Source organism: Salmo salar, chromosome ssa05 (genome assembly GCF_905237065.1).
Source record: "Salmo salar chromosome ssa05, Ssal_v3.1, whole genome shotgun sequence".
NCBI lineage: Eukaryota > Metazoa > Chordata > Actinopteri > Salmoniformes > Salmonidae > Salmo > Salmo salar.
In genome coordinates, this window is record NC_059446.1 from 59,839,907 (window position 1) to 59,860,859 (window position 20,953).

The 20,953-nt window shown below is 43.7% G+C and overlaps 1 protein-coding gene across 4 annotated transcripts in view; it reads left to right on the forward strand.

Moving 5' to 3' along the window:
- The window catches only part of sema6cb (semaphorin 6Cb), a 123,892-nt gene that overhangs the window by 55,511 nt on the left and 47,428 nt on the right, over positions 1-20,953 (forward strand). For all 4 annotated transcript variants that reach the window (XM_014200833.2, XM_014200832.2, XM_014200836.2 and 1 more), the window contains one exon: positions 5,153-5,354. The gene's annotated coding sequence lies outside the window, so the exon portion shown is untranslated. The remainder of the gene's footprint in view (positions 1-5,152; positions 5,355-20,953) is intronic.

The window sequence follows — 20,953 nt, forward strand, 5'->3', positions numbered from 1 at the left end:
GAACAGCCTCAATTCATCAGGTGATGAACACTACAAGGTGTCGGAAGCGTTCACCATGTTGACTTCCCACAGTTGTGTCAAGTTGGCTGGATGTCCTTTGGGTGGTGGACCATTCTTGATACACACAGGAAACTATTGCTTGTGAAAAACCCAGTAGAGTTTCAGTTCTTGACACAAACTGTTGCGCCTGGTAACTACTACCATACCCCATACAAAGGCACTTAAATATTTTGTCTTGCCCATTCACCCTCTGAATGGCACACACACAATCCATGTCTCAATTGTCTCAAAGCTTAAAAATCCTTCTTTAACCTGTCTCCTCCCCTCCATCTACACTGATTGAAGTGTATTTAACAAGTGACATCAATAAGGGATCATAGCTTTCACCTGGTCAGTCTGTGTCATGGAAAGAGCAGGTGCTCTTAATGTTTTGTATACTCAGTGTATCTACATATAGATTACATTTGAAGTACTGTTACAGGCTATTTGGGTTGTTAATTGGATTTGGACATTTTGGACATTTCTTATTTTTAATTTGTTTGATTATATGTGTACTTGTTTGACATTTCACTGCATTGTTAGGCGCTAGTAAATTATGCATTTCGTTGCACCCGCTATAACATCTGCTAAACTGTGTATGTGACCAATAAACTTTGATTTGTACATGTCTGCGATCAGTGATCAATGGTCCTGCGTGGCTCAGTTGGTAGAGCATGGTGTTTGCAACGCCAGGGTTGTGGGTTCGATTCCCACGGGGGACCAGTACGGAGAAAAACATTTATGAAATGTATGCATTCACTACTGTAAGTCGCTCTGCTAAATTACTAAAATGTAAATGTAAGGTGCGATGGATAGGTCAACAATTAGAATACTATACGGAAAGGCATTGACATGACTACATGTTTTGGGCTTTGCCAATGTGGTGAATGGGCTCTTCTGGAGAATACAGATCTCAGTGTGCCATGGCTGTGATGAGGTTTATTAACTTTATCTCAAAGGATGGTTAGAAGATTACAGTAAGTGTTGTTCATCAGAAACAATCATTGCACATTTACCTAATCTACATCTCTGTCTTATCAGAGTGTGTAGCCAGATGTCGACGGCTAAGAAGATACCTCCAAAGGAAATAGGAGGAAAGACCTAGCAAATGAAAGTAACGATATCATCAGGATGGGTGATTTGGTATACAGGGGGTTGAGTAAATTTCGTTCCGCAGACACACGCTGTGCAATAACGGAGAAAGCCTCTATTGAGAAGCCGCTTGATCAATTCCTCGTTTCTACCAAGTGCATGTTGCACAAATGTTCCTGTATCTCAAATGACATACCCTCTCAATCCTGGCGTCAACCATAGAAACTGAACAGGCAACCCCAGTCTACCCAACCCCCTCACAGTTTACGCTACCCGTTTCAGCATTCGGTATCCCTATCTCTGAATGCCAGCATGTCAAATGCACTCCCCTATCAGTTGCCAGCTAGGTCTCCAGACTATTACATTCTCCTCCCCTAAAAGACGGCAATTAATCCAATTAGTAATCAATCAGCCGTCCGGGCCCCATGTCTCCCCCAAGCTAATGGAGGATATGACAGCCGGGCCCTGCATTATTAATACCTCCATTTCAGGAGCCCAGGGGCCCCGAGGCGCCAGGGGCCATTGATCACCTCTGCAGCAGAGCGAACCAGCGCACTGCGCAATGCCTAATGGGAGATCTGGAGGGAAGAATGATCTGAGAGATGGATGGAGGGTGTGGAGGAGGGAGAGAGGGTTTGCAAAGACTTCTAAGGAGGACACTGAAGGTTTTTTTTGGAAGGCGGGAGGAATTGCACATAAATGGTAGGAGGTGAAGGTTGGAAGGGATAGAGATAGAGAAAGGAGGCAAGAGGCGAGGAGCCTGCAAGGGAAGAAGGAGGGATTTGAGGGCAGAAATGAACTGGGCAGGGGGGGGTAGTGCCTTTTTTCTCCCTGGTTTGCATTCGCCCTTTTGCAGGTTTTACTATTATAATTTCTTCCATCCTAGCCACATGTCCTCATCTGCTTGCATGCGCCTCCCCTACTTTAAATCAAGGTGTTTTGGTACTTCCCACACTAACTATACCACACAGGTCAATAGTCTACCAGTCTGTCTATCCTGTCCTCTATCCACCATTCATAGTAACAATAGTGGTAGCTGGATTGTTTGTTAGTTTGCATATTGCAGATCTGGACAATCATACCACATGTAAAATCATTCAAAGCTGCACCAATTTTCAATATAAGTGGAAAGAACAGTGAAGACATGAGACACACAGCTCCCTTATTGCTCTTGTTTAGGAACAATACAATTATCCTACCTAGATTAACCTACAACACAACATTGAATAATTGCTGTATTGTTTTCAAGTGAGTACAACATTCTACTCTAGGCTGTAAACTGCAGTGAAAATATCATTTGAATAACGGTGCCCTGTGATTTGAATATTTCATTCCATTTGGATCAGGGGGTCTACTGAACTGTTTATAAGGTATAGAAAGGCACAGTAGCAAGCCAGTCTGGCTGTATTTTAAGTTGTGATACTGAGATGCGCTGTCTGTTGTGGATCATCATTCTCTCACGTTGTCCTATAAAAATGTGGCCACATATGCTCCCAGCAGGCCCAGTTATTCAGGAAAGCTTAACGCGTGGTCTGCCTCCGCTCTGATATTCCTTACGCACGTAGAACCAATAAAGCTTTAATATACCCTAAATATTTGTCATTTAACTTTTGAAATGTATTTTCTTTTATGAATGGCATAAACACAACTAGTCACAATTAGGGGACTGGACGATACCAGTATCGCGATACTCGTTAGTATCGTGGCAAGGAGACAAAACACAAAGTGGATTTAACTTCTTTATGAAATCTGCCCTAATGTTGGAAACAAATATCCCAATCAACATTGTTTCCACTAGGGATGGGCATGAGTACTCGAATGGACGTCAAAGGTTACTACTTTTTTGAAGATTGTGTTCCACAATATAATATAACCAGTTGACTCGTACACCAAAGAAAATCATGTGAGTACTTGAACAGTAATAAAATGTTAAATGCCTAGTGTCCATATCATTTCAACCAAGAAAATCAATGTGATCAATGTGATAATATCCACGTTAATAAACACAGGGGGAAAGGGTGTGCACATTATTTTTACAGTTCAAAGGGAGGCTCATGTGAAAATATTTGTAATGTTGGTGCATTTTCTTTGATGACACCAAGTTGGACAAGCTGTCCTTAAGGCAGGGGAAAGGGAGGCTCAGTGCAGCCAATCCAAGCCAATAAGATTTAGAAATGATTGGTCTGAATAGTAAAAACGTGATGAATGATTTTATATTCTCCATATATATGTGTGCACCAAAACCAATTCTCTCAACTTCTGTTCCAGGGCATGGTATGGTTTGTTTTTAAGAAGAAAAAAAAGTAAAGACCCCGTCTAGAAGTTTTCATTTCGTGTATTCAGTACTGCAAGTCGTTCCATGTTGGGCTGCGGGAAAACAAGCAAGCACAAACAACAAAACGCCTTGCTCATACCTTCTCTTAGCCTCTACTCTGAACAGACACAATGTGTGCCAACAAAATCAGCTGACCTTAATTTGAGCTATCCTATGTGCCAGAGGCTGCTAAATTAGCTATTCAACACATGTTGACAGGGCCTCTGCGATGGTTTAGTTTAGACTCCAAAATGGCTGCTCTGTGCCAAATGTGACCACTTTGGTCTTAGGTCTTAAGTATGTGAAAAGGGAAATCAGTGGTACAGGGTATTTGTAGTTGAGCACTGACATCAATCCTGTACAGCAAACTTCTGTTTCCCATGATTGGGAACCCATGTCATTTGGCATGTAGACCAACACGCATCCACTTACCGACCCACACCGTGTGAGCGAAGGTTCGCGTCCCCCTCTTCACCACATAGGTTTAGTCACTGTGGGTCGTTATGCCAAGGAACCCACGCTAGCCTAATTAATGTGGAGAATGCTGGGGTGGTTCTGGGTTTATAGCCTTATTCATGGGTGCATTAGACCACTGTTGGTTAGGCTCCTGAGTCACTCTGCAGTCTATAGCAGCTGCAGTTAGCTGGGTTAATATCCAGGGGGGTCAGAGAGACTGATGTCCTCCATCCGCTGGGCTGTGTGAGTCAGTGAGTCAGTTCAGTGAGTGGACATACTTTAGTAATCACAGGATGTAAGGGAGAGCTCCAGGGTCACGACCTGCAATCCGCAGCCATTTGTGTGCGACCCTGTGCGCATGAATGGATGTGCAGCAGGGGGCGTATTTGTGGGCGCAAGATGCATTGACCACATGCCATTAGTCAGCGCTGGTTGTTAGCGATGGGCGCAAGACTCATCGACCACATGCCATTAGTCTGGAATGGATTGAAGGGAAATTCATCTGTCACGGGTTCCCATCACTGCAAGGGGGTTTCTTTAGGAGAGATGGTAAAACCATGATGATACAGTTAGCTGACAAGGCCGGTTATAATTCAAACCCCCAGATGGTTCTGAACCGATGAGGCTCTGAAGCTCATAAACAAGCTTCAGTGGAATAGCCATTTGTAACACAGAGTTGTTAGCAGCAACTTTATATGAAGTACCATTAGGCTGTTAGCGTTACTATGTAACAAACAACCTTAGATGATTGACAGCTCTTTTTTTCATTAGCGTCTATATTACACATCCATTGTAGGCTGTTTTGAATAATCGAAACAATTTGAGACTATGGGGAAATGGGCTATTTAAGAAAGGGATAAGTATAGAGAAGTTCTCACACTATACTGTAGCTCCGCAGCTTCTCTGTCGCCTCACCATCTCAACGCCTCTACCCCCGTGGAGCCCCACACATCTGGTTCTATTTAGAGCTCATCTGCTTGTGTTATGCTGCTATGTTATGACAGTAAAGCGACTGAGGAGATTATGCTAAGAGGATGTTTGCCCCCCAGCACGTCTTCCTCAGTCACGGGTCAGCGGCCCGTTGCAGTATCCTGCCGAGGCTGTGCGTTGAAAAGGCAGAGGTTATTAGCCTGTGTGTTTGCAGCTCAGCTGTGCTCTTGAGTATCTCCCTCCCGTTGTTTACGTACTGGGCCGTCACTGCTGCAGCGCACCGCTCATGTTGTTCGCCTCTTGTTTTTTTTTCTCTCACAGGAAGTTTGCTGAGGATTGCAAAACTAATCGTGAAAAAATCTGAGGGGGGTTTCAACCCCCGGCTCTCCCCCAACTGCACAACACCCTCCGTACTTATCGGATCGGACCCTCTGAATTCTTCACCTCTGTTGGGAGGAACCAAAGATCGACTGGGCCATTTGACGGTGTAACCAATAACCATCCATCTGTACTGATACAGGAAGTGAGTACTGTCACCATTATTCTTCCCTCCTCATATCTACATTTCAGACTTAGAAACTTGGCTTGGAAACAGGATCCAAGTAGTCTAACCCATGGGTTTAGATGGAGTATGACGTAAAACATGCTGGCTGTAATAAATGCTGACTCGTATCTAATGGGTGTTCTATAGCTCAAAGGTCACAGAGTGGTGTGCTATGATGCCTGTAGTTGATGTTTCCATGGCCTTCCGGATAACACCCGTAGCTGACTACGTAAGCCTTCACATCATGAAGTGATTGTTGTCCACTGTGGAAATGAGCCCCTCAGGACTTTCATTTGAAACCTTACCTGTATAGGCCCGGCTTTGATGGACAACCGCCCTCAATGCTTTATATAACAGCACAGCTGCAATTCTGTCTCTGTCACCATTTTCACTCCCTGTTGCCCGTATTTTCAGCCTTTTGACGGGACGAGGGTTCACATTGGACACACCTGCGTTCATACCCCTTGATGTGCATTGGCTTTGTACTGATAGCCCTCTTTTGGCCGGCTATGTATACAAACACCACGGGCCATTGTGTAGCGTTGTGCATCAGTCAAAGTGAGTGCAAGCCAGCCACTTGCATTGTTGTCAAATATGTTAGCAGGCAAACAATGCATTAGGGTTTGGTGTGCAGGCCATGTAGAAAGAGGATATAGGTGTTGTGCTCAATTGGTCACTGGCAGAGTAGTTGGGTGTCTACAGCTGGCTCTGATATGGTTGGCCATTTTCTGCTTTTCATTATGGCTGCCACAAACGGTAAAATAGGAAAGACCACCAGTCAGTGGGAGCATAGGCATGTAATGTGATCAGACGGATGCACTGAATTGCGGGAATTGTCACAGCAAACAGTGTGTGTGTATATGAGAGGACTGTGTCTCACATTGCTTTCATACCTTGTCACCCACTCATTTCACAATAAAGCACTGTCCCCGTCCCACGGGCCTCACACAATGTGTGGTATTCTATTCATATCTTCCATGCATCGCTGCAAAGGTTGTTTCACTGCTTTTTCTAGTAAAGGATAGTAAGAAATAAGCTCTGATTTGTAGTGTACACTCCTTTTAATGCCTTGGTTGGCACCAGTTTATTGCCCTGTCCCAAACCTCAGTACTCTATAACAGCTCATATAAGACATTCATCCAACTGTTTCCATTGCCACTGGAGGGTCTTCACTGATCGGTCTGATAACTCGAAAACACTAATTTCATCCTCAAGACTCAGTCAATCTTACCAATCTTACCAAACATCTTAACAAACATCTTACCAATCTTACCAAACACTATAAACTCGTAGCTGATATTGATGGTTTTTTTATTGAGAAAGTCTTTACCTAATTCTACATAAAGCTAAGGTGTGTTGTGGTCTGAATCAGTAAAAATTTGCTAGCTAACTAGCGACCTGCTTTCTGGCTGAAATCAAATAAAATTGTATTGCTCACATACACATTTAGCAGATGTTATTGCAGGTGTAGCGAAATGCTTGTGTTACTAGCTTCAACAGTGCAGAAATATCTATTGTAACAATTCACAACAACACACACAAATCTAAAAGTAAAATAATGGAATTAAGAAATGTATAAATATTAGGACGAGCAATGTCAGTGGCATTAAATAAAATACAGTAGAATAGAATACAGCAAATACATATGAGATGAGCCGGCCCAACTCTTTTCTCTGTATACATCAATGATGTCGCTCTTGAGGCTGGTGATTCTCTGATCCACCTCTACGCAGACGACACCATTCTGTATACTTCTGGCCCTTTGGACACTGTGTTAACTAACCTCCAGGCGAGCTTCAATGGCATACAACTCTCCTTCCATGGCTTCCAACTGCTCTTAAACGCAAGTAAAACTAAATGCGTGCTCTTCAACCGATCGCTGCCCGCACCTGCCCGCCTGCCTAGCATCACTACTCTGGACGGTTCTGACTTAGAATATGTGGACAACTACAAATACCTAGGTGTCTGGTTAGACTGTAAACTCTCCTTCCAGACTCATATTAAGCATCTCCAATCCAAAATTAAATCTAGAATCAGCTTCCTATTTCACAACAAAGCATCTTTCACTCATGCTGCCAAACATACTCTCGGAAAACTGACCATCCTACCAATCCTTGACTTCGGCGATGTCATTTACAAAATAGCCTCCAACACTCTGCTCAGCAAATTGGATGCAGTTTATCACAGTGCCATCCGTTTCATCACCAAAGCCCCATATACTACCCACCACTGCGACCTGTATGCTCTCGTTGGCTGGCCCTCGCTTCATATTCGTTGCCAAACCCACTGGCTCCAGGTCAAGTCTTTGCTAGGTAAAGCCCCACCTTATCTCAGCTCACTGGTCACCATAGCAGCACCCACCCGTAGCAAGCGCTCCAGCAGGTATATTTCACTGGTCACCCCCAAAGCCAATTCCTCCTTTGGCTGCTTTTCCTTCCAGTTCTCTGCTGCCAATGACTGGAACGAATTACAAAAATCACTGAAGCTGGAGACTCATATCTCCCTCACTAACTTTAAGCATCAGCTATCAGAGCAGCTTACAAATCATTGCACCTGTACATAGTCCATCTGTAAATAGCCCATCCAACTACCTCATCCCCATATTGTTATTTCTTTGATTTATATATATTTTTTGCTCCTTTGCACCACAGTATCTCTACTTGCACATTCATCTTCTGCACATCTAACACTCCGTGTTTATTTGCTAAATTGTTATTATTTCACCACTACGGCCTATTTATTGCCTTACCTTCCTAATCTTACGTCATTTGCACACACTGTATATAGACTTTTCTATTGTGTTATTGACTGTACGTTTGTTTATTCCATGTGTAACTCTGTGTTGTTTTTTGTTGCACTGCTTTGCTTTATCTTGGCCAGGTCGCAGTTGTAAATGAGAACTTGTTCTCAACTGGCCTACCTGGTTAAATAAAGGTGAAATAAAAATAAATGTAAAAAAGCAGTATGTAAACATTATTAAAGTGACCAGTGATTCCATGTCTAGGGTTGAGTAACTGGAGGTAGCCGGCTAGTGATGGCTATCTAACAGTCTGATGGCTTTGAGATAGAAGCTGTTTTTCAGTCTCTCGGTCCCATCTTCGATGCACCTGTACTGACCTTGCCTTCTGGATGACAGCGGGGTGAACAGGCCATGGCTCGGGTGGTTGATGATCTTTTTGGCCTTCCTGTGACATCGCTGTAGGTGTCTTGGAGGGCAGGCAGTGTGCCCCTGGTGATGCGTTGGGCGGACCGCACCACCCTCTGGAGAGCTCTGTGATTGCGGGCGGTGCAGTTGCCGTACCAGGCGGTGATACAGCCTGATAGAATGCTCTCAATTGCACATCTGTAAAAGTTTGAGAGGTTCGTAGGGGCCAAGCCAAATTCCTTCAGCCTCCTGAGGTTGAAGTGGTGCTGTTGCAGCTTCTTCACCACGCTGTCTGTGTGGGTGCACCATTCAGATTGTCAGTGATGTGTACAATGAGGAACTTGAGGCTTTCCACCTTCTCCACTGCGGTCCCTTTTGATGTGGATGGGGCGTGCTCCCTCTGCTTTTTCCTGAAGTCCACGATCAGCTCCTTCGTTTTGTTGACGTTGAGTGAGAGGTTATTTTCCTGGCACCACTCCTCCAGGGCCCTCACCTCCTCCCTGTAGGCTGTCTCGTCATTGTTGGTAATCAGGCCTACTATGGTTGTCGTCTGCAAACTTGATGCTTGAGTTGGAGGCGTTTGTGGCCACTCAGTCATGGGTGAACAGGGAGTACAGGAGAGGGCTGAGCATGCACCCTTGTGGGGCCCCAGTGTTTTGGATCAGCGAACTGGAGATGTTGTTTCCTACCTTCACCACCTGGGGGGGCGCCCCGTCAGGAAGTCAAAAACCCAGTTGTACAGGTTGGTGTTCAGACCCAGGGCCCTGAACTTGATGATGAGCTTGGAGGGTACTATGGTGTTGAAGGCTGAGCTATAGTCAATGAACAGCTTTCTTACATAGGTATTCCTCTTGTCCTGATGGGATAGGGCAGTGTGCAGTGCAATGGCGATTGTATCGTCTGTGGATCTATTGGGGCGGTAAGCAAATTGAAGTGGGTCTAGGGTGTCATATATTATAATAATATAAGAAATAACACACAAAAAAACGAAATACTGCAAAGTTCTTTAGGAGCTAGAAGCGGAGCTAGAAGCAGAGCTGCCATGTTTGTCAGCGCCATCTTTCCAGTCTCAAATCAATCTATATGAAATTAAAGAGATTCCAACAAGTTCACACACTTAATGCTGAATACTCCCGCTAGCTAGTGTAGAGAAATTCTAGCTAATAGCACTAGTGAGTTTTCATGATAAGGCAGTTTCTGTTCTGCCGTGACTAGTGGGCTGAGTTCTGCAGCACAGCTGACTGCTCTTTCGCGGCGTTATGGCATTGGCCAAATGTTTCAAAGTAGCAAGGCACAGTGCCAGCTGTCAGTCAGACATATGCCGATTTCTTAAAACAGTCCCATAACTTTGGTGCCGTACAACTTCATCAGCAAGCTGTCAAACTACCTACTCTAATGGCCATTCATACTGGTTGCCTCAGCTGATCGAGCATTGTTTGCCGTAGTAGCCAGTGCATCATAGCTACGGAGAGTGGAGAATTAGGAACTAGTGTTAGGCGGTTGAGCAAAATCATGATTCTTAGAGATGAGTTCCACGTTTGCTTAGACAGATGGCTCCTGGCAACTGTACGTCACGTTAGAATGACGCCATCTTATGTGAGAAAATGCTGGAGAGTGTTCACCTCAATTAGGTCATTCTTATTCAGTTGGGTGCGAACTAAGTTCTGACACCAGTCCAAACCAGTAGTACCTCAATAAGTATGCTGCCAGTGCTATTTTCCCCTTCCTCCTTTCTTTCCTTCCTTCCTTCCTTGCTTCCTTTTCCCCACAGCCATCTTCCTCAATGTTAAAGGAGGGCATCGCCACACATGAATGTGCTGTGACAAATTGGCTTGGGGACAAGGCAGATGGTGACTGGGAGGGGACTGGTTGTCACGCCGTTTGGTGACATAAATTGATCTCGCGGAGCGGAACTCATGCTCCGCTTGTGTAATCCTGCATACACACTTTCTCACACACACCCCTCCCTGCCTACTTTACCCCCCCCCCCCTATCAATGATGTGTGCAGTGGATGCGCGTGTAACCTGTCACAGGCTCTCCGCTCCACTACCCTGGAAAAGAAGGGACAAGGAGGGATTTGACAGAGACGAGTCAGACTAATGGTAGGTCTAGGAGACTCAGGGGTTTACAGCAATATAGGCACTGTACATGTCAGGATGTCAACAACGAGATGTTCTGTTTACACAGTTGCCGTTGTCGACATTTGAGCAGCTAGTTTGTCTGAATGCCCGAAGTCCCTGTGGACAGTATTCAAGCAAATCCAGTTCCTATGTTTCAACACAGGTTGATGCATGTTGCTTACTTTTGATTTATGCTTCAATATTTTGCTTACAGATGTAGCTTTCGTATTTTGTAACTCGACAGACTCCTGCCTCAAAGTAGTTTTTCCTCTGTTCATTGATACGATTTGCATTTATCATCTCAAACCGTAGCGTGGTGGGTGGGTGGCTGGCTTAGGATAATTGTGGGCTTTGGATCTTTTCACCTGGAGCGTGATGGGATAACTTTCCCACGATGACTTAATATTCTGTGAACACAATGCGTTAAGCTCCGGATATTGATCCACAGATCATTGCATCCTGTGGGACTTTCCCCTGAGGATCTGTGGGATCTTCTGTGTGGGAATGTTAATGCACCCCAACCTCGACTGGTCCTTAGAGACCATGGGAGGCAACACAGTGGAGATGAGTGAGAAAGAAACGAGCTAGGCTGTGTGTTCTTCCTCTCAAGGAATTAAATAGCGACAAAGCGAAAACTTTCAACTGTGTTTGCATTTTGATTGCATTTCAATGTAGGCCTGTAGGGAAGATAGGCCATGTGGAGATGTTCATATTGAAACGTATCCTCTTTTTTATGTTCCTAACTTGTTTGATAAGATTAGTACAGATTTTCTCATAGGGACCCCACATGGGACCCTGACCCCAAGTTTGGGAACAAATCCAATACAACTTATTACTGAGTACCACTCTTTTTATTTTCAAACATAGTGGTGGCTGCATCATGTTATTGGTATGCTTGTAATTGTTAAGGACTGGGGAGTTTTTCATGATAAAATAGAAATGGAATGCAGCTAAGCACAGGCAAAATCCTAGAGGAAAACCTGGTTCAGTCTGCTTTCCACCACACAGGTGGAGATGAATTCACCTTTCAGCAGGACAATAAACTAAAAGGCCAAATTTTCACTGGAGTTGCTTACCAAAAAGAAAATGAGTGTTCCTGAATGGCCGAGAAACAGTTTTGACTTAAATCTGCTTGAAAATCTATGGCCAGACCTTAGTGGTTGTCTAGCTCTTTAGAGACCTACCCAGAAAGACTTACAGCCGTAATCGCTGCCAACGGTGCTTCTACAAAGTATTTACTCAGGCGTGTGAATACTTATGTAAATTAGGTCATTCTCAATTTCATTTTCAATAAATTAGAAAATTTCATTATGGGTTATTGTGTGTAAGTTTTGAATTAGGGCTGTAACACAACAACATGTGGAATAAGTAAAATAACTCAGGCCCTCGGCCTGTGCCGCGAGAGGATGGAGTTAGCCGTTTGAGAGTGGTGAATGTGCTGCTAAAAAGGCAAATCAGGGGGATGCAGGTGATCATAACGAACAAACCACTGTTCATAATTCCACTTGTTCGCAAAGGCAGGCGCGATTAGCATGGTCAAATAAATTATTTAAGCGTTCTGAGCTTTGATGAATGCTAGGAACAATATTTAGATGTTGACCGGTAATTGACCCGTAATTTATTTGATTTATTGTGTACAAAATATATATATTTTTTTTATTACAAAAAAACTGAGGTCCAACCCTCGGTGTCCTCATATGTAGTTACGGACATGCTCTGCTTTTGTACTTTGCTGAGTTCGAAGTAACTTGGCGGCCATTTTCCTTCCACATGGAATGTTAAAGTGATGCAACTTCTTCATCCAGTTAACGTTCCTCTGAAAAAACATGAACTTCACACAGCATGGAATTTTTTATGAGGTGTCCTCTCAGACACTCCAGGCTGTAGGGTTCGATCCAAACCTCTCTCTCACACACACACACACACACACACACACACACACACACACACACACACACACACACACACACCACCGCACACACACATACCCTTAAGTACTTAAGCTGTGAGGAGACAAGCAGCACTCCCTCTGTGATAACAGCTCTACTGTCAACAAGACTATCTGCGGACCTTACTCCCCCAAACCCTAGGACTCTCTCACTCCGTAAAATCTAGCCAAATGAAAGCTGCAGTCAGAGACATGTAAATAAATCCTGTCACCAAGGTGGAAGAGAAATGCCTCTACAACCACAGAATGAGTTCTACAATGTCAACAGCAAGGCTGGTTATGTATGGCCTATCTGACCTCCACTACCCTCTGTCCTACTCTCGCTCCTCCTCTCCTTTCCTCCTCTCCTCTCCCCACTGTCAGGTCTGGATGAAGACATCAGTCAGGTAGGAGATTCAGGTTTCCTGATTGTGTTTTGCTATACCCCACTAAACCACCTCCCAGGGTGATTCTTTGCCTTTCGGTTTGAGGTCTAAATAAATACTGAAATTGCTCTCATTTCAGAAGGTTGCTATATGATCCTTGTTGGCTCTAAAAGTAGGAGTCCTGGTTTTGTTGCAGATTTAGAAAGTCCTAAAGCCTTTGCGATGTTTTACGTTAAACTAGTGAAAGAAAATTCAGTAGATTAGTGAATGCAGGTTTGCCTTTAACTATGTACTGTAAGGTAATGGGACTTGCTTGTTTTTGCCATTTGACTTAAGACATGTACTGAGCTTTCTTGGAATGTAACTTCATGTATGCAAATGTATTCAGCTATTGAATAATGTTCACTTTGAGGGGAAAAATCTAAATTCATTTAATCATCTTAAAGTTCATATTTTCTTATTAAAATTACATCACTTTCACCCTTCAGATAACTCCTGAACAAATTCAAATTGATTTACTTGGACAGTTGGCTGTCATCCAAAATAGCTACTTTAGTTTTAATAGGAAGTCCTTTTTTAGCTTTTGGCTGTTTGCACTTGTCATCTTGACATTCCCCCTTGTCTGTGCTTTTTCAGTGCAGGGCATCGAGGTGAACCTAGAATGCTTTTAAAATCTACATAATTGGTGGGCGCACATGCATGCACGTGCGCGCACTGTCCTTAAAGTACAGTACATTCTGAGAGAGTAAGAATTCTGATTTGATGTTGAACAGTAGAACATGAGTGTGGGTGAAGTCTTTCATCTGCCATCTGCATTATCATGTCAATATTGTCAACATTAGTCCACATCAGCCTGTTTCACACTTGACCTTTCTTGATTGACTTGACTACATACACCCTTGGCTTGGCTGCCTAAGAGGCTAGAGCAAGTTTTATTTTTTATTTTATTTTTGTAGCAACCAAAAAAAATCTATGAATTTTTTTGTTAGACATTAAGACTAACAACACCAGGAAATCAGCTACAAGTGACTTTAATTTAAGAAATCTGTTCCCAAGTATTCCTACACATAATAGAGAAACACGTGATCATATACAAATGTACGCAAGGTTTGAAATTATTGTTTTAGTCAAACATTATGCATTATATATCCACAAATGTATGTGGACACCCCTTCAAATTAAGTGGATTCGGCTATTTCAGCCACACCCGTTGCTGACAGGTGTATAAAATCGAGTAAACAGCCATCTCCATAGACCAACATTGGCAGTAGAATGGCCTCACTAAAGAGACTTTCAACGTGGCACCATCATAGGATGCCACCTTTCCAACAAGTCAGTTCGTCAAATGTCTGCCCTGCTAAAGTTGCCCCGGTCAACTGTAAGTGCTGTTATTGTGAAGTGGAAACATCTAGGAGCAACAACGGCTCAGCCGCAAAGCGGTAGGCCACTCAAACTCACAGAATGGGACCGCTGAGTGCTGAAGCGCGTAGCCCGTACAAATCGTCTGTCCTTAGTTGCAACACTCACTACCGAATTCCAAACTGCCTCTGGAAGCAACGTCAGCAGAAGAACTGTTTGTCAGGAGCTTCATTACATGGGTTTCCATGGCCGTGCAGCCACACACAAGTCTAAGATCACAATGCCAAGCGTCAGCTGGAGTGGTGTAAAACTCGCCGCCATTGGATTCTGGAGCAGTAGAAACGCGTTCTCCGGGGTGATGATTCACGCTTCACCATCTGGCAGTCCGATGGAAGAATCTGGGTTTGGTAGATGCCAAGAGAACGCTACCCGCTTGAATGTATAGTGCCAACTGTAAAGTTTGGTGAAGGAGGAATAATGGTCTTGGGCTGTTTTTCATGTTTCGGGCTAGGTCCCTTAGCTCCACTGAAGGGAAATCTTAATGATACAGCATACAATGACGTTCTAGATGATTCTGTGTCTCCAACTTTGTGGCAACACTTTGGGGAAGGCCCTCTCCTCTTTCAGCATGACAATGTGCCCGTGCACAAAGCGAGGTCCATAGAGAAATGGTTTGTCGAGATCGTTGTGGAAGAACTTGACTGGCCTGCACAGAGCCCTGACCTCAACCCCATCGAACACCTTTGGGATGAATTGGAACGTCGACTGTGAGCCAGGCTTAATTGCCCAACATCTGTGCCCAACATCCGTGCCGACCTCACAAATGCTCTTGTCCCCACAGCAATGTTCCAACATCTAGTAGAAAGCCTTCCCAGAAGAGTGGAGGCTGTTATAGCAGCAAAGGGGAGACCAACTCCATATTAATGCACCTCATTTTGGAATGAGATGTTCGACGAGCAGGTGTCCACATACTTTTGGTCATGTAGTGCATCTGTTTGGGCTTCTTGCGGTCAATTTGCTTCTTGCGGTCAACCATCCGCTAGTTGATGTTCCCTGGGCTATAGGGATAGAGGACTTACCCCTATCGTCTGTATATTTTCAGTTTGTTAAATGCCAGCCACTAAAAGATATAAATATATTGAGACTCCTATGGGTCAGAGTAACTCACAGTTATTAACTTTTTGCTACCCAAGAATGTGTGTGATGAAGCTCAGCATTGGATGCTGCACAGCACAGCTGTATCACTCCAGGACTCAAAGCTTCGGGCCACAGTGTGGTCCATCACTGAGCGCTGATTAAAAGTGTGCGTGTCACGGACAGGGCAGTGGTGACATATGGCTGTGGAGCTTTAGCACACAGAAAAGACATCTGCACTGCCAATCCCAGGAATGAAGAAAAAATAAGAGATTAAAGTGTATCTCTACCTGGGAGAGAGACTAAATCCATGAGCATGGCTAATTTTAGATGGCACAGGGATGTAACGAAATGGAAGGTAGTCGTCACTATTGCTACTTCCAGACTTTAATTGACATGGCATTTCAACACAAAGGAAGCTACTTTTGCCGTTTTACTGTATGATTAGTCATTTAATAGGACACACTCAAATGTAATTGTACCCTCTCCCAAAATAAATAATATTGCTATAGTTTCTACTCTGGAAGACAATTTGAACATTAGATCATCTTTATTTGGGCTGTAACTATACCTGGGCCTCATTAGAGATGTCAGTCTGTTTCGATAGTTCAGTTTCAATCGTAGGGTTATGGTGTAAGAGACCTGACTTGCAAAGTCGAACTTCGCTTTACAAGGCATCACTTGCTATTTGGGGATTTTATGAACCCAAACGCCCAGGCGTAGCACTGTATGGAATGTTTTGACGGGTCCTTTTAAAGTGTGTGTGTGTGTGTGTGTGTGTGTGTGTGTGTGTGTGTGTGTGTGTGTGCGTGTGTGCGTGTGTGCGTGCGCAGTTTCAAATGGATTTGATTTGGATGAATGCCAGACCACAAATTTGAAAGATTTAAGAGGGAAAAAATGGGTGCAGTCATGAAATGTACATTTTATTGCATGTTTACACATTTTGACTTTGCGCTGTAGTCTGTTGGGCAGATTTGTGTAAATCAACAATAAAACTATCAGAAGGAGCTGTTTTATAGCATGTAGAGTTGAGTTCGCCTCAGCTTTTCATGCTTCAGTTTTCTTCAAATCGTATTTCCCTTATTTTCAAAGTAATATTGACCATCCAAATCATTAGTAGCATGTTATCTTGGTAATTCAACGTAAGACCTGGGTCAGATTGAGAAGTAAACCATCAAAATGATATTTAGAAAGTTATTTCAAGTACACAATCCATTAAAAGCTATTTTGATGCCGCCTTAATGACACCTTGAAAATCTAATATCCTAGCACACTTTATTTGGAACACCTATTTAGGAAAAGTTCATTTGTACCCCAGTACCATATTGGTTAATTTGACTCCTTAGACAGCCGCAATCACCGAGCAGGGACCTGTTTATAGAGTGTCGTCTTATAGCTTTAAAAATATCTCCCTCCATTTAGATTTAGCTAGTTATTTTTCTTACGTGATGATTTGTAGAGCAGATACTGCAAAGGGCATCTATATTAAAAACTCTTCTCATATCCTTCTTAGTTGTGCGGAATGCGTCTCACCACTTTCTATTGCAGTACAATGCAGTCTCCATTCTAGAGGACTTTTCCTATTCGAAAATTAATTCAATTCAAGGTCAAGATAGCGGTATAGCGTCGCCACATTTCACATGAGGGGGAAAGTCAACCTCTAAGTGAGCAAATGCGGTCGGTGATGATGAGGCGGCCCAGGAATAGTTTGACAAACCCTATCACCCGAGACAAATTAAAAGTGTCACCGACCTGTACGTGGCTGTTCTCACATTTCCTGTGATGTTCTATGATAAGCCAGCGCTGATATGAACAACTGCCAACAAAGGGCTGCCTGCCTGCCCGTTGAGCTGGGGGGAGAGGAGGCTTAGGGACGACAGGGTAACAGGACACCTCCAAGTATTGATTGGAGCAGGGCAGACGTCCAGACGGCCCACAGGTCGTTCTGCGGCTGGCTGCTGCTATAGCTGTGGCTGTCTGTACCTTGAAGGGAGCATTTGAGAAACCTGACACAACACACAAAGCAAAAACACACGTTCACTTCCTATATACACTGAGTATACCAAACATTGAGAACACCTTCCTAATATTGAGTTGCACCCCACCCCCGCTTTTGCTCTCAGAACAGTCTCAGTTCGTTGGGCATGGACTCTACACAGTGTCGAAAGTGTTCCACGGGGATGCTGGCCTATGTTGACTCCAATAATTTCAATAGTTGTCAAGTTGGCTGGATATCCTTTGGGTGGTGGACCATTCGTGATACACACGGGAAAGTTCTGAGCGTGAAAAACCCAGCAGCGTTGCAGTTCTTGACACAAACAGGTGCGCCTGGCACCTACTACCATACCCCATTCAAAGGCACTTACATTTTCTTTCTTGCCCATTCGCCCTCTGAATGGGACGTGTACACAATCCATGTCTCAAGGCTTAAAAATCCTTCTTTAACCTGTCTTCTCCCCTTCATCTACACTGATTTGAATTGGATTTAACAAGTGGCATCAATAAGGGATCATAGCAGTCAGTCTGTCATGGAAAGAGCAGGTGTTCTTGTGTACTCAGTGTATGTACACACCTACAGAGCATTTCCCCATGACACAGAAGGAGATTATTATCCAACTCTTTTACACACCCTCACAGTTGTACATTTGCCACACACGAAACACACGTTCCCTTCGTACACACGTACAGTACACAACAAAACACAGACAATAGATACACACACTCGGTGCGGTGTCACCACAGCCACAAGAGTAATAGCCTCCGGTTCCCTCCTGCACACAGACTGAGAATCTCAAATACGACAAGCAGAGTGCATTTATCACGCACTCACACTTAATGACACTATCGCCCAGGCTTAACGGCACCCATACACCACTATCTAGTCTGTTATAGATGGGCCTGTTGGTCTCCTCTCTCTTCCATTACGGCTGCCTGCTCATACCTTCCCACCAGTGGAGGCTGCTCAGGGGAGAACAGCTCATAATAATGACTTGAAAGGAGCAAATGGATTGGCATGTATTTGATACCATTCCTCTAATTCCGCTCCAGCCATTACCACAAGCCTGTCCTCCCCAATTAAGGTGCCACCAACCTCCTGTGATTCCCAGGGCTGCTGAGGGAGAGAAGGAGAAGTGAGTAGTGGGTGGTGGTAAGTCGGGGGGACGCTGGAAGCAACAGACCGCTTTTGTTTTTCTACCCCTCTCTCGCTCTCTGTTTTTCTGTCCATCTTTCATTCTCGCCCTCGCCCTGTGGATTTGTCTAGTCTCTCTTTGTGCCTGCTGCGTTTCGCTTTTTGACTTCAGGACAACAAATGCAGATGAGTGTTTGTGCATGGACGGAGGAGCAGCGGGATGCTCAACAGAAAAATACTACAAACGGTGCTTTGATCCACACTGACTGTTGTTTTGTTTGAGAGTGGGCAGCATTCTATACAACGGCTCTCACCTCATCTCGACCCTTACCAAATGTCTGTCAAGAATGACCAGGCCGGTTTATTGTGTTCTATACATTTGAAACAAAGGGTTGCTGCATTGTACAGTATTTAGCTAGCTTGATAACTCATTGATCGTGCTTTGTGAACTGTAGTCAGTGTCTCAACTGAATAGTAGAATGGCTGGATACACTAGCAGTATTGTACTGTATGTCCATCATAAAGATCTATCTAGAAGGAGAAAATGTGTTAACACTTGACACCAGCGTCATAACATGTTATGGCATGGTCATAACTATATCAATATGTCATAACAGCTGAGACAACTTGTCATAACCTGTCATAATATCATATATTTACACCTGTTGTGACATATTGGGTTATTTTATGGCTGGTTGTGGCATCTACATAAGTGTCAAAACCCACATTTATCCAATAGTTTTTTCCCTGCCAAGAAGTTTTTTTTTAAAAGTCCGTTATGGTTGTTGTAATGAATTATTTTGTCCATTTTTTTCCCCCATCATATTTTAGATAACTTGTAGAAAATACACTTTATGACACTGTCAAGAAGCATTATGACCATCATAATCATATGAGCCAGATAGACCTATCACGTACATGCCCTTATAGCAGTCATCAGTCAAAAAGAGGGTGTCTTGTCCTGCTCCTGAAATCTGCTCTTGCATTCATCCCAGTCATCAGCAACAGAGCATTGGGCTAGGTGCACGTCTAATTTGTGCGCAACTACAATGATAATGTAATATGGGCAATTTCTAAAAATGGTATATAACATAGCCTACTTGTCCACAGTATGTTTATGGTGTAATGGAATGTTTTGCCTTATGTAGGTGTCATAGCCAGCCATAAAATAATGCTATATATGTCACAACCTGTCTACATATGTGTAATGACAGTGTTATGTCCATATTATGACAAGTTATGTCAGCTATTCTGACATAGTTATGGCTGTGTCATTACGTGTTATGATGCTAGGTGTCAGGTAAAGTGTTACCGAAAATGATTTGAACTCTAATTAGTTGGACTTCTAAGCAACTCCGGAGCCCCTTAACGACTTTGGGGATTTAGCCGAAAGGTAAGAGCTTATCCTCCCTAAGGGCTGCAGGAGCTACAGTATCTGCACTGTGATCAGAGACTCACTTTAACAGCTCAGAGACACATTTACACACACTCCAACCCTCAGTCTCCATGCCCATACTCAACCTTAGTCAACAGTCTGTAGACTAGAGAAAGCATTGTTGGCACCAACTAGTAGGGCCGGGACGATACCAGCATCGTAATATTTTGAAATGAAAACACCAAGCAGACCAAACACTTTGATCCTTTAAAATCCTGCTGTATTTAAAATATTGTGTGCTATAGCTTGGGAAATACATAAATGTAACTCTGGATGACAACATAATGTTTGTTTCCAACATTAGGGCTGTTTTCCTAAAGAAGTTACATCCTCTTCACGTTTTGTTTCCTTGCCACGATACTAACGAGTATCGCGATACTGGTATGCCGGTCCTGCTCCTCAATGACTCCTTTCTCTTCCAGTGCACCTCTAGCTCTGGTCTGGTGCACTTCTAGCTCTGGTCTGGGCTAGAGTCATGAGATCCATTGTTTACTGTAATACACTATCCAGAAATAAAATATGTCCTAAAATAAAAATCCTGAATAGTGTTATTCTAGTGTGCCTGTTTGTTAGCTGTTGTTGTTTTGGCACCTTAACCTCTCAATGTTGTGTGGAGCTGTCAGTACATCTGCTGAACTGAGATTGAGTGGGATTGATTGCCTGGCTGATTCCAGATCAGTGCACTGAGAGGTCACAGACGTCATCCTCATTTACAGCGACTGGTTCTTTCTCAGCACAACAGGGCTAGACTACATGTCCCCAGGACATTGTCTTCTCAGGCAGGCCTGCGCTACCAACCCAAGCATTTTGATAGTACTTCAGACTGACACAAGTAGCCTTCAGCACACCAAGAAGAGCCTCACTTCACATGATGTGTATGAGCAGCCAATGGTCATGGACTTTCTGGAGCTGAGAAATAAGTGCCACAGCAATAACAACAT